The 14,181-nt window shown below is 40.9% G+C and overlaps 1 protein-coding gene across 3 annotated transcripts in view; it reads right to left on the reverse strand.

Annotated features, from left to right (window-relative positions):
• RABEP1 (rabaptin, RAB GTPase binding effector protein 1) overlaps positions 1-14,181 on the reverse strand; it is a 44,229-nt gene that overhangs the window by 29,408 nt on the left and 640 nt on the right. The gene's annotated exons all lie outside the window — the stretch shown is intronic.

The raw sequence follows: 14,181 nt of genomic DNA on the forward strand, positions 1-14,181 counted from the left end.
AGAAACCCCATTGAAAACAAAGAAAGCCTTCTCTTAAACCAGTACACAGAAAAGAAAAAAAAAATCAATTTAAGGAAAATACATGAATGAACACACATTTCTTATCTGTTACTGAAGTGCTGCTCCACAAACCAGCTCCCAAAAGAATTCATTTTATCTATGACAAAGTTTCCAGTTGCACAAACACGTAGTGACCATCCCAGAATTAAAGACAGACAAAGCCGATTATCGGTACGTTTATTTTTGAGTCCCAGGTCTATTTATAAAATTAATGCCACAAAGCTTTCCACTTGATATTTAAAGTGTCAAACATGACATCAAGAGCTCAGACCTACATAGCTGGAATCTGAAAAGCAGATCAGACACAAGCTGTATGTCTGGCAAATATTAAGGAGACAAAAGTCAGCCGCGTCATTTTCTACCTCTTCCTTTTCCTGTTGGGGCAGCCCTATCTTTTTTATTTTTTTCCATGTGTGGAAGAAGAAAACAAAAGCATTTATGCAACAAAGGGAGGAGAAAACAAGGGTCCTCTGAATTACTTAATAATTAATGCTGTGTATTTAGATAGCTTTAACAACCAAGCAGCATTTGATATGATATTGCAGAATCCCACACAGCTGTTTCTATGACTGTCTTCACATCATTTCAAATGAGTTGCACTGCACAGGTGCACCTCTGGAGATCTAGTTCACCATCCAGCAGCTGGGGCAGCTCCATGCAGTGCAACACCATTGGGGCAGCACCAAAGCCACATCTGGCCCTGTTGCATCCAGCAGCACAGACATAAAGCAGGCAGAGGAACAGAGAAGCATTTCTTATATCTGCTTACCAAGAATGTCACTTATTGCTTGTTAATAACACAACATGCTGTCCTGTAACTTTGATGTGCAATCATTGTTACCAAAATTATCTTATATTTACATAGTGAATTGTAAGAAGGAAAGAAAAGCAAAGATAGTGTTTTTCTTTCCCCATTTTTTCCCCACTACCACTTCCCACTTTATTCCCCCTTCCTATTGCACACACAACATGTTAACTACTTCCCTGCTTTGTTACTGCCTCCCTCGCCTTTTTCCTCAGACACAAAACCAGGCAGCTGCTGCTCTGCTGCCCAGATCCTGCTCCCTGATGTCCACCCTATGCTGAGTGAATGGGACTCACGCTTTACCCCTCCCAGCTCGATAAGCCCACTTCACGCAGTGACTAATGCTCACCTCTTCCACACTTTTAGTCATTCTGGCCCCAGGTAACTTCAGTTTAGCTTTAAGTTTATGCTTAGTTAAACACTTAGCTTAAATTAGAATGCAGTGGAACAGTGGTCACTCACATCAACTATCAGGGTAATGCAGTTATTTACATACGTTCACGTGGACAGAAACAGGCTTGAATTTTTTCCCCCGTAATTTATCTTTCATTTGCTAAAATCACCTTTTTCTCCCAAGGGCATTCCCCTTCTGCCACACATTGCTCATCACAGAAGCAGGTTCTTTACCCCTTGCCCAGCCTTCAAACCATTCCCTGCCATGTGCACACACCTGACATTTCTCCACCCAAGTTTCAAACCAACACACGTGAGATTTTGGCATAGTTATATTTATTTTTATTTCATTTCTGCCACTGCTGCTTTGGGAGGTAAAGAGCACAGTTCCTCTCTGCATTTCTGAAAAGTACTACTAGCATTCTTTTTCAAGCACATCAACCACACTCTGTCCCATTGGGTAAGTGACAATTAAAATAGGGCAGCAGTGGATCAATCACAGTGCTGGAAAAGTAAAATAGGCAGCAAGATAGATGGTAACCTAAAAGAAACTACTTTGGCTGCACATGGTCATACTACTGCAAGCAAAACTAAATCTTGGCAATGTTGGCAGGCTTCAGTGCAGATCTGAAAGTCCCAAAAGTCAATAGCAAGTGAGCCACATTTTAGTGAACAGAAACACTGAATCCATCTGTAGACACAAAATGGAAAGGTGAGTTATTAATCTTATTGCAATCACAAGCGTTTTCCCTGCTCTCTGTGCTTCTTATAAAAAAGAAAAATTGCTGAAGCAAGGGGAATAACTGTACGTTAGAAGAGAATCAATTTTGGTTCTCTGCAAAAATAAAACTCAATGATTTCTTGGGTTTATGGAGGGTCTATTTACTCTGCAGGCTGTGTACATTTACTCTGACTAGTCACTGCTCGAGCAAACAGGAGCATGGTGATGGCAGCACAGAACACAGTGAAGGTTAAGCACCCAAATGGTGTTCAGGTTTCCCTACAAAGTTTCACAGGTTGTGCTGAGCACCAGTGCTGCCATGACTGCACTACTGTTAGCGTAAAGCTTGTCTGGATCTACATACCCTGCAGTCATAGTCCTTCCTGATTCCCTTGGCAAAGTGTTTCAAGCATTTAATAGAGTTTATAAGCTGAAACAACACAACTGTCAGACATGTCAGCACACACTAGTGCTTTCACCACTCCTTTTATTTCATCAGTCAGTCCTACCTCATCACTAAAACTAAACAGTCACCATATAGCTATTATAAGCACACACACAGGAGATGCTCCCTCAGCCCATAAACAAGACCTCCAGCAGTGCCATCCACTCCCCTTCCTGAGTACTTCAAAGCCAGGTAGCTCCATCCTTCTTGACTGAAGTAAGAGTGAAGTTATGAATGAGTCGTGTTATTCATGCTGGAACTCTACTGCCAAGCTTTTCTGCACTCCCAGATCTAATCATCACTTGTATAAAGCAGCCATCAAATCCCAAACATATAAGGATAAAGCTACTTCACGTGGCAATTACACTCAACACTAAGGTTTCCAGAGTATCTTACCTTGTAAGAAAAACAAAATGTCAACAGTGGATAATGTCTGCTTTAATAAACAATGGGAAATCTGCTGTTCTGATCAAATATTTTTTTATTTCAGAATGACAGACTCTTAGGGAATGATTCTGATACTCACCCCACTATATAGAGGACAACTTACATAATTCACCATTCTGAACACACCAGCATAAATGTTTTCTTAAAATGTAAACATTTGCCAAACCCAGACAACAAATTCAGTACTGATTTTCTTTCAGATAATGCAATTGCTGACTCATCTGCAGTGGGAGGGAGGAAAATTCCTTTGACTCCTTCTAACATATTTATCACGTCCCTCTCAGATTTATTAATGGCTGCCCTCTTTTGGGGAAGGAAAAAAAAAAAAAAAGTGAAAAAATTGTAACTCAGCTCTTAGAAAAACAACACAAAACAACCCCGCTGCATTGTTCTCTCTGATGAAGTAATTTAATATATAAAACATAACCATTTTCATTAATTCCAGGTTTCCCCTAGGTGCCTCTACCGTAGGATCTCATGCTGCTATTTGCCACGTAGCTGAGGTGCAGCTTTGAGAGCATTCAGGCTACAGACCCAAGCACCGTGCCTCCCAATTCCTGTGCAGAAAGAACAAACTGATGATGATCTCACACACTGAAAAATTCAAATAAAGGTAACAAAAGTGAAATATTCACTTGGAGAGAGAAACAAGGGCAGACCAGCAGTAACAGAAACATTAACAGAAAATGATGCAGAGAAAAACAGAGGTTGGTTCATGACATTTATATGGGCAGTAGCTTCTCTGGTTTAGCACTGTGATGTGGGGAAACTACCACTGAAAGCAAACCAGCATATTTCTAGGCAATATTAAAACGGACATAATCAATAATGATGTACAAGCTCACTTCCACACACACAGCTACCAGAAAGTATTCATGTACTTTCACAGGTACGAGAAGAGCCTCTGAAATTGCAGTAATAGATATAGAACTCATGAGCTATGAATGTGAACCAGCACCACATAAGGGAATTAATATCACATTTCTTTCCCTCTGTGGTTCCTTATCCCTTCTTACTGAATTTGGCTCCCCAGATTTGTAGTCAGAGAATAAACCAAAGAAAGGGGCAGGTGAAGATTTAATTTCAAGGAACAGTAATTTCAAAGGCATTAGTTCTCAGAAAAGCCCATTGCAGGCACGAGCACGTGGTGCCTCTGAGTAACCACTTACAAGACATAAATCTTGATAAATGGCCTGGAAAATATGGCTGCCAGATGGAGACACTGTGGTGATAAGTACAGTATGACAACTAATAAAAGATGATTAACATCTTTGTTTGATAACGAACAGGATACAGTCCTTATCACTAGGAAGGTTTCTGCAGCAGTTTAATAGTTTCCCTGAGAACAACAGACTACTACTCCCCCAAGTTCAGATAATCTATTTCTTGTCAGGAAACACTGCCATAATTCCATATATTCATATTCTTTCTACCTCTTAACACCAAATGAATTTCTTAGCAGTCAGAAAGAAATCCCTCCTCCAGCATGAACTTCTCATTTACAGAGCAACATTCTCCATCCTCCAGCTACTAAACCAGACACAACCTCCACTACCAAAACCAGACACAAAGTTCTTACAGCTGTGACACCTGAGACAAGATCTGCCAGAAGGAACCATATTGGCAGCCTGCAGTGAGAGTGCCACAGAGGACTACTGTTCTTTCATGCGGGCATGAATGTCACACGAAGCTGGAAAGTGGGCAAAATCAAAGAAGGCTATAAAGTCCTGGGAGCACAAGCGAAAAACACCGGCCAAGTTATCTTCTCTTCGGTTTTGCCAGTTGAAGGAAAGAGGGAAGCCAGAAGTAGATGCATAATGCATTTCAATTCCTGGCTATGTGGCTAGTGCCAACACAAGGGTTTTGGCTTTTATGACAATGGGATTTTCTATGAAGATTATAACCTGCTAGAGAGGGATGGGATCCAATTGTCCAGAAGAGGCAGCAGGCTGGCAAACCTAGTAAGGCAGGCTTTAAACTGAATGACTTGGATCATGAGGTTCAAAATGGCAATGCTTACACCACTGCAGCCAACTGGGGAATGAGCCAGGCCAACCAGAAAAACAACAAATGTTCCTCAGCTGCTCCCTATGACGTGAGCCAAAAGGCCAGACTTCTCAACAGTGTGCACAGCTATGGTGGATCCTCTTGCATCCCTCTGGAGATACCTGCAACATCTGCTGTTTTCTTTTCTGAAGTGCCTGTACATCAATGCATGCAGCACAGAGAATAAAAAGGAAGAATTAGAGAGTTCTCATGGGCTACTTCAACCACCAGTCCTGCTGGAAAAGCAGCAGTGCCAGGCATACACAGTCCAGGTTCCTGCCGTGCATGGAAGATAACTTTCTGGCACAGGTGGTGGAGCCAACAAGGAGAGGTGTGCTGCTGGACCTTGTTCTTACAACAAGGAAGGATTGGTTGGGAACGTGAAGGCTGGGGACAGCCCTGGTTGCAATGACCATGAGATAGCAGAATTCATACAGAATCACAGAATGTAGGTCAGCTAAGGTCACAAGGGACCTTAAAGATCATCAAGCTGCAATGCTCCTGCTGTGGACGTGGTTGAAAACTACTAGATCAGGCTGTCCAACCTGGCCTTGAACTCCTCCAAGGATGGAGCACCCACAGCTTCTCAGGGCAGCCTGTTCTAACACCTCACCACTCTCTGAATTAAGAATTCCTTCCTAACATCTAACCTAAATTTCCTCTTTTAGTTTGAAGCCATTCCCCCTTGTCCTATCACTATTAGACTGTGTAAAAGGTCACTCCCCTTCCTGCTTATAAGCTCCACTGTAGCCTGCTCTAGGGGGAATCTTCAGAAGTCCCTTCCAACTCCTACAATTCTGTGAATCCATGATTTTAAACAACTAAAATATGCCTAGGGTATAAGAAAAACTGAACATAAAGACTTGACTAAGCCTGTAGTTATAAGTAAGTGCTGGTGGTCATCTGACAGAGTAACCAGCACTCCTACCTCCCCCTGGCCACATTCCCTTTATCCCCAAAGTGTTTCAAGAACCCTTGAGGCAGTACAGGGACCTGAGACATGATACAGCAAAAACAGAAGGGTTGGGGTTTCAAACCACCAATTCTCAGCCAAACCAAGTCTCCAATCACACTCATCACGTGGCTGAGCATTTACAAGAACTGTCACAAATAAGACAGCAGGGCTGGTGACTGGTTTAAACTGTGAAAAAGAGACTGAATGATACCCTTGGACATCCGCATAGCAGCCACCAGATCTCCACCCCTTCCTTTATGCCAGACCTGAAGCTCAATAGGCCTTTCACTAAATCAATTAAAATCCTTAATCCAGCAGGTAGCAGCTTTCCACTGAGTGGCTGAGCTCAGTTGGCTCAGCAATGAGACCAACATGCAGGGGCACAAGGGCACATATAGGAGTGTAACATCACTCCAGGAGGAGGAACTCAAGGACTGCTCCCCTCCTGGGCTGCCGGAGCTGCAACACAAAGCCACAGCCTACAGGTGCAGCTGGATAACCTGTTTAAATCTCAGTGCATGCAGCTTGCCATAAGGAACAGCTTGACCTTACTTCTGCCCTGCACTTCCTGGGGACAGCTGAGATTGGTGTAGCCCAAACACATTCCCTCCTTTTCTCTTTTAAAGATGTTGAGACTGTCATTTTAAAGTGTTAAATGGACTTCCACAAATCCTGATTTCCATTCACACAATAGGGACACCTCAACAAGCATAATCTGTATCAGAATGCAAAATCAGGTTTCCTCTCTGTATTTGCATATACACACACATTTTGATCTAATGCAACCAAATGGGTTTCTCCAGTAGAGATGCATTTAAACTGGGCTAAAACCTACAGCAGTAGGTAGAAATATAGTGGAGAACAGCTCTATTTTAGAACTAGTGTAGGCTCATGTTTACTTTTATCCAAAAGCAAGTGCACCAATACAAAACTGCAGTTAAATGAGAACCTACAATGTGCTATTACAACCTGTCCTGATGCATCATCACATAAATGTCAGCCTATGTGCCTCCAATGAAGGCAACCTTTCTAACACCATGATTTTTGGCACTATTTAGGGAGTGAACATCATCTCCAGTTTCATCTATAAATCAAACAGAAGCTGTGAAGACCAGACAGACAGCTATAATATTTTCACAGTTAGAAGTATCAGTCAAACACAGAATCTGGAGTTTGGCTAATTGCTTTCCCATTAATTTACCACACGTCTCTAGATACAACACAAAGAAAAAATGTAAACAGACGTTGCGAGCTGACAATTAAGAAAGCATTACTTGAAAGTGATTTCAAAACTTGTTAATTGTCCTTAAGAGAAAATTTAAAAGATGTACCATATGACCACGATGGTGGTTTATGAGATGATGGGAACAAACAGAACCACGTTGACGCTTCCTATTCAATAAACCAAGTAACACCACAGCTCAGTTACATCACAGCGATTCTGGCACAGACCACTGTTAGTGTGAGATGAATGTTCCAATTCTGTAGTGTCTGTAGTCAATAGGAGTCCAGCACGATCTTCAGCAGGCCTTGGAAAATACAATTCTCTTAAAGGGTACCAGACATCAACATTTAGAGAGGACGGTTGAGATAATCACTACTTGAGCAGTAGCTTCTAGCACTCATCTGAGCTTCTTTCTTCATAGAGTAAGCCAATGACAATGAAAATACAGACATCAGGATTATTTTTACACTCTGTGACTGTAGGCAAATTACTGCCTGCAAGTTACTCCGTTCTGTTTTTTTCTTTAATGTAACCAACCACATTGCCAATCTAATCATTTTACTTAGCAATGATGCAGCAGAGGTTAAAATATAACATATATATTTTTTGTTGGGGAATATTTTCAGGGTGACCAGACATGCAAATACAAAGTGACAGTACCAAGGCAGGGGTGCGGCAGGTGAACAGTCATGCATGGAAGCACTGGGACAAAAATCTAAGAAGGTGAAAGAGTTATCTTTCTTTTTTACAATTTTGCTTATTTTTCTCTCTTGCTGCCATTTAAAGCCTTGCTGCAACTGCCTGCAAGTTAAATAAATGCATCAAGAAATGCAGTAAAAAAATCACACAGTCTGTTCAGGTAACTTTCTTAAAAGAATTGGCAACACTGCTAAATCAACAAACTGGTTTGGTTTGCCTCCCAGTTAATCTCTTACTCTACAAGCCAGATCCTCAGGAGTGTCACGCAGTAAATGATTTTCCTCTTTCAACTACTGATTCTGATTTTATTTTTTTTTGCCATGTGTAATTTCAGTGGAGCAGAAATATAATAATAGACAGCTTTACTTAAAAAGTTATTTTCAAAAACCACAAAGTCTTAGTAGAAAACAAATGCTAACCAAAAAATCCCACTTGAAGTTAAATTTTTTCCCTCGGCATGAGGCATCACAGGACAACAAGCCTCTCCTGTTTATGATGTAACTACATTGGACTTGGTGGGTTTTGTTTTAAGATCTTACGTTATTTTGCAGTTATTAACACTGCTGGACCCACAAGGCAGGGCTCTCAGCTGCCCATAGTTCAGAGCACTTTGCACAGTGGAATTTTCCTGCTCTCTCTCTCAAAGCCACTTCTTCAGAACGGCTCTGATAAGACAAAGTTGGAGCTCTCATATTCTTCTACCTTTCCAAACACAAAGGCAGTAGAACTCAAGCAATTACATTTTGCAATCTGTGATGCATAACTGCTTTGGTTTACAAATAAAGAAACCAAGGTATTAAAGAATTAGATATCAGCCAATCTCATGATGAATAGGAAGCTGAAGTCCAGTGCCTGCCAAATACTACAGTCTGTTCTGAGAAAACAGTGAGAAGCTGGAAGTTTAAAAGCAGGTGAGTACCTGCTCTGTATCAAGAGTAAAGCACAAAATCTTCTCAGTAAAAGTGGCTGAAGAGAACTTAAAGAACAACTAAGAAAAAAAAAATCCACAACAAAACGGCAAACAAGTTGAGAATCAGCACGGCTGGGAGCATGCTGTGCAGAAAAGAAAAAAGAAGACATTTTTAATGGAGGAAGTTTGAGCAGTCACACAGTTTTTCTCCAGAAGAAGCAGAATGGAGGCATGGAGGAAGCAGATGCGGAGGATGTGCTAACTTGTGAGCAGAGCAAGTAAGGAAAGGGGAGGCTGAAATGAGGGCAAGGACAGCAGCAGCAGTGGGACTGCTGGAGGGAAAGCATGTTTAAGGGAGGTGAGGAGATAGAGGGGAAAGGAGAACTAAAGAGGAAGCAGAGAGAATCAGCTGAGGAGCAGTAGCTGTCCAAGCCAACCAAACAGGCAGTCATTTGACCTCAGAGAGGAAGAATCTGTGCCCAAAGGTCGTGTAAGGCAACATTTCAGAGGAATTACCCTGTCACTTTACTGTCTGAAATTGCCAGGGGAGATGAAACATGTGAAGGGTGAGTTGAAAGCTTTTATTTTTCTCTGTGCTGTGTGTGGAGGAGCTGGGCCATGGAACAGGAGCAGAGGGTGAAGACAGGAGAGGAGATGCACCACGAGTCAGCTGACAGCCAGAAGAAGCCACAGCTGAGAGAAGCAGACATGAATGGGGAAAAAAAAATACAACCAATGCAGCAATTCATCAGATTTTCTCAACGAATGACTTGGGCATACTGTAAGATAAGAAGGTGGCATCTGCAGAAGCTTCCAGCCACTCTTCTGATATTATGGATACCTAAGGAGGTTGGCTCTGTTCTGTCACATTAAATACAGTTTTCTCAGTCTTTTTTCCTCCTGCAACCATCCAGGCCTCCTTTATAAACAAAAAAAAAAAAAAAAAAAGAATTAAAGCCCTGTCACAACAGATATGTTTGGGTTTCTGTTGCAGAGAGTCCATAGAAAGTAGAACAGAAGCAGTCCCTAAGCAACAAGGGTCTGAAGACCAGAGGCTGAAATATCCCTGACTTAGAAAATAAATTAACTGGGCCGTTCATTTTGTACTTACGAGCAAATAAAATACATCACTATATTAACAGATGTGCTGCAATTCTGCATTTTTTAAGGTACTATATGCACCACTGATAAAGTGACACGACAACCCAGACTTTTTTCTCAAATGAAGTGCCGAAAAGCAATTCTCTTCTTTCTGAAAGATACAGACATATTAACTAAGACTGCACTACTCACGTGTTCCTCTATGTCAATTTATATGAAGATATCAAGTGATTTACATTTTTCCAGAGATAATTCATCATCATGTTTAACTGACTATACCATGACTAAAATTACACAATACTTATACTATTTATAGAGTAACATGCAGAGACTGGTACCATTAACTCAGACACCACTACCCCAGGTTCAGAAAACAAGTCTGCAAGTAAAGACTATGAACCACAAGACCTTTGGAGTGGAAGATGTTCCTCCTAAAAAACACACAAGATGGCATTTACTGCTTGCTATTGTCTTGCATTTTTCCCACCCCCTCCAGCTCAGTGTCAGGTACTGCTTAGAAGTCTGCTTAGTAAGTGCTGCTTATCAACGTTATCAGTGCTTATCTTACAAGACTTCAGTTGGAGTAAAGCCATAATTCCACGTGTTTCGTTTTAAAGACAAACTTTCATTTAAACAAAAATCCTCACCTAAATATAATATAGAAAACTTCACATCTTAGGCATGCTTTTTAATATAGTGCCTGGAGTGAAAACCCAAGAAGCCATTCAGCATCACCCGCTACAGAGCCGATGGGATTTGGTCCCTTCCCACACTGTGAGACATTATTTGTTTTAGCTTATTAAAAGTTTTAAAATAAAATTCCTTCCTCGACCACTTTCAAGGGAGCACACACAAACTAGCTCCACAGTGGGAATGTGCTCCACCCACAGAGGGCTATGGGAAAGCATCCTGAGGCATCAGGCCAGAAAAGAAAGAAAACATTTACTAAGGCCATCTTGTCTGTGATGATGGTGAACTAGCCAAGAAACTATAAAATGGGCAAAGAATTTATATTTCCCAGACTTCAAAATGTAAGAGAGATGGCCCATGTGTTAAAGTATACTCTTTGTGCCTTCAGGCAAGTCAGCAGCTAATTTTAATGAACAGACTCAGTGCATTTTTCAAAAATTAAGAGAGAGATTTGGGATTTGGCTCCAGAAGTGAAACAGGCACCCTAAATGTGCATATTTCCACTGCTGAGCACACCGACCTGCTGAGCTGATCAACACTTCCTCAGAAATTCTACTTGGTGGAAATCTGTTTGTTCAAGGTGTCTGCTTCACTTCTGAAGCCAAACTCCAGATGTGACCACTGAACAAATACAGAAAAACATACAATTTAAAAAGAGATGCATTAATTTGTGGGTTTTTTTTTTTAGATAAACGTATTTGTTTAATAATATTAGCCACTAATAAATAATGTATTAAATTAAAAGCAAGAAAAATAAAACTATAGACATTTTTAGCTCTTGGAAAGTACCAGCAATTTTGTTGTTATTACTCAAGAGAAAAGAGCTTAATATTTGACAGTTACATCAACAACACAGAGCTGAACTTCAGCGCTTGAAACCAGTCCCTTACCAGCCACACCTACCTTTGGAGATGAGTAATAGCATTTTCAGATATTTCAATTTTACTTGAGTGACATTTGTAAGGAAAATAACTAGAAATGTAGCAGTGGAAGACGTAGAACGTAAAAGACAAGCTTTGTTTCTTAATTTTCCACATGACATACCAGACTCCTTAGCTATGCCCAAACTCTGAGATATGTGAGAAATACAACAACAGAAAGATCTCTGCTCTTGTTAGAATCCCATGTGACTTGCACAGGGCAACAGTGCACCCCGTGGTGCTGCTGGTACTAAAATCAGTATGACAGCATCCTCCAGCCCCCTATATGAGCAGTCTTCTCCACTGAGAGTTGGCATAAGCTCTGACCACAAAGAGACACAGTATTTTTGCTGGCCTAAGCACAGTGTAGAGAGATTTACTCCAATATTGTACTCTTGGCTGGTAATTTTTCTTGTATTATGACGGACTGCGCTGACGAGACAGTTTCCTTTACAGGATGATATCAATGCTTGTGCTATTTATCAGTTGGAATGTACCAATGGTTTAAGTTTACTAATACAGTAAGACTTCAATTTGCAAATAATTTGCATGCCATTATTATTATTTTAAGCCTTGAAGAATTAGTGTTTGATGTAATACCAGTTTCCTCACTGAAGCATTTTCCAGATACAAGCAGGAGAGCGATGCTGAAGCCTAAGCATTCTGACAGGGAAAAATTATGTCAAAACATTTTGTTTGGTAACCCTATTTTTGGAGATGGCAAGCACCCAGCTCTGAATTAAGCACAAGGAAGGTGAGAGCCACGCCATCTTCAAAATGAAAACATGTATTTTTAAATTAGGCATTAGGCACAAATTAGGCATGTGCCAGTCACACAATCCAGATGACACACAGTAATAAAAAATCTCCCAAAAGCCACGGTGACCAGGATCAATAAGCACGCATCTACTTGCAACACAGGTTGACATAATCAGCCAAGAGTTAACAGCACAGTGCACAAAGCCACATGAGCAGCCAGAGGACTCTGCTCTCAGCCTCTCTGCGATTGTTATCACATGGAAACTCTATTACCCCACACAAAAGAATCAGAGGGTTATTAACTTCTATACTAAGCCAAAGTACAAAAACAGGGCAGGACCTAACATCCATTCTACTGTTTCACTGTGTTATTCCTTCGCCTCTTCTAATATAAATATGGGCATTAGAATAGAATATATATCCTACATATAACTCTTCTCATATCATTCCATTATGTCTTTTTTTCTCTATTAGAGTCTTTTATACATGTTTTCAGTATCAAAGAAACCCCCAAAACATAGGCAGTGTCTTGTACAGGTGAAGAATGTATATGGTACTCATAATCAACGTAAGTAATTGTAACAAAACTGTGATTATTTTCTTGGAGGAATATACTAATCCAGCACTATTTTGTCACACGTAACCTTAAATCAGAGATTACACTATTCCCTTAAGCAATCAATTCAGTGCAGACAGCCAAGAACATTGAATAAGTCACTTCTTCAACACTTTCTATATATTAAAATACAACAGAGAAGTTTCAAGGCACAGTTTTTGACAGGTTCCTTAAAAATAAATCCAACAGTCTCGAGAACAATAGTATATTGATCAAAGTGGATGAAAAGAAAAACACAAAACAAACAGATCCTATTACTGCCAAAGGAGGGTGGGGGAAAGGAGCCATTTTAGAAGCTCTCAATTCTTCAGTGCAAGAACACAGCAAGCATTTTTCAGAATCCATCCAACTTTCAGCCACGTTCCCCTACCATAGGTCTTACAGCATCCTCACCTTCTTGTAGAAGAAAACGTGAGAAAGACAGCAATCCATACCTCTTACCAGACAGACTTCATCAACCTATCAAATCACTTAATGTTACCTGCATTCTTTTTAAACAGTGACAAAAATCTACCCAACTTGTAACTTCTAATACATAACTCACATACAGCTACCTTTCCTGGTCAAGCAGCACAGTTCCACAGCACACCTGCAGTCAAATTCTCTGCAAGAGCCAAGAAGAAAATTTGTTGCAAGCTGTTCTGTAGCTCTCTCAAGAAAAGGCTGAAGAACAATAAACAATGGTTATTCACTAGAAGGTACACAGCAACCCACACCAAGGGTAACCTTACAGTCATGGCAGCAAGTAAATTCACCTTCCCTTCAGCGCTTTCAAAGGGTGAGCATGCAGTCATTGACCTTAATGCGGGGAAAAAAAATAAATAACCCTAAGCTCCTTCATCATAAACACTTTGACAAGGTAGACTGAAATCCCCGAGAATAAGCACGTTCCTGTGTAAACGCAACAACAACAAAAAGCCCGCACAGTTCCCTAGATACGCATAATTAAGGATACATCACTCCCCTACTTTCCCAGGGAAACTCATCTGCTGTCTAAAAAAAGAGCCCCCTGTCACAGTGCCACGCCAGGGTAAGCACCAATCCTTCAAGGTTCTGCACATCTGGCCCCAGGCCTCCTGTTTCCACCTTCTGATCAGCTTCGACTTAAGATTTCTTGCTCTCTCATCCTTTTTCCACGCATCTCATTAAACACCGTCCTTAACATCGTTCCTTCAAGCCCATCTTCCAAATAAAGCACTAACTGCAGCTTTTCTGACACGCAGACAGGTCTGTGATCTATTCCACGGGGGAAAAAAAGAAATTATTTCCTTGCCTGTAATTCCTCACGAAAAAGAAAGCAATACCCTTTCCATGACAGGAACCTTCACGCAGAGCCTATCTCCCTCCTACACAGGTAAGAACAGCTGTCACTGCCTTTGTGTTTTCCAC

Source organism: Phasianus colchicus, chromosome 21, assembly GCF_987193195.1.
Source record: "Phasianus colchicus chromosome 21, bPhaCol1.hap1.1, whole genome shotgun sequence".
In the NCBI taxonomy this organism is placed as follows: Eukaryota; Metazoa; Chordata; class Aves; order Galliformes; family Phasianidae; genus Phasianus; species Phasianus colchicus.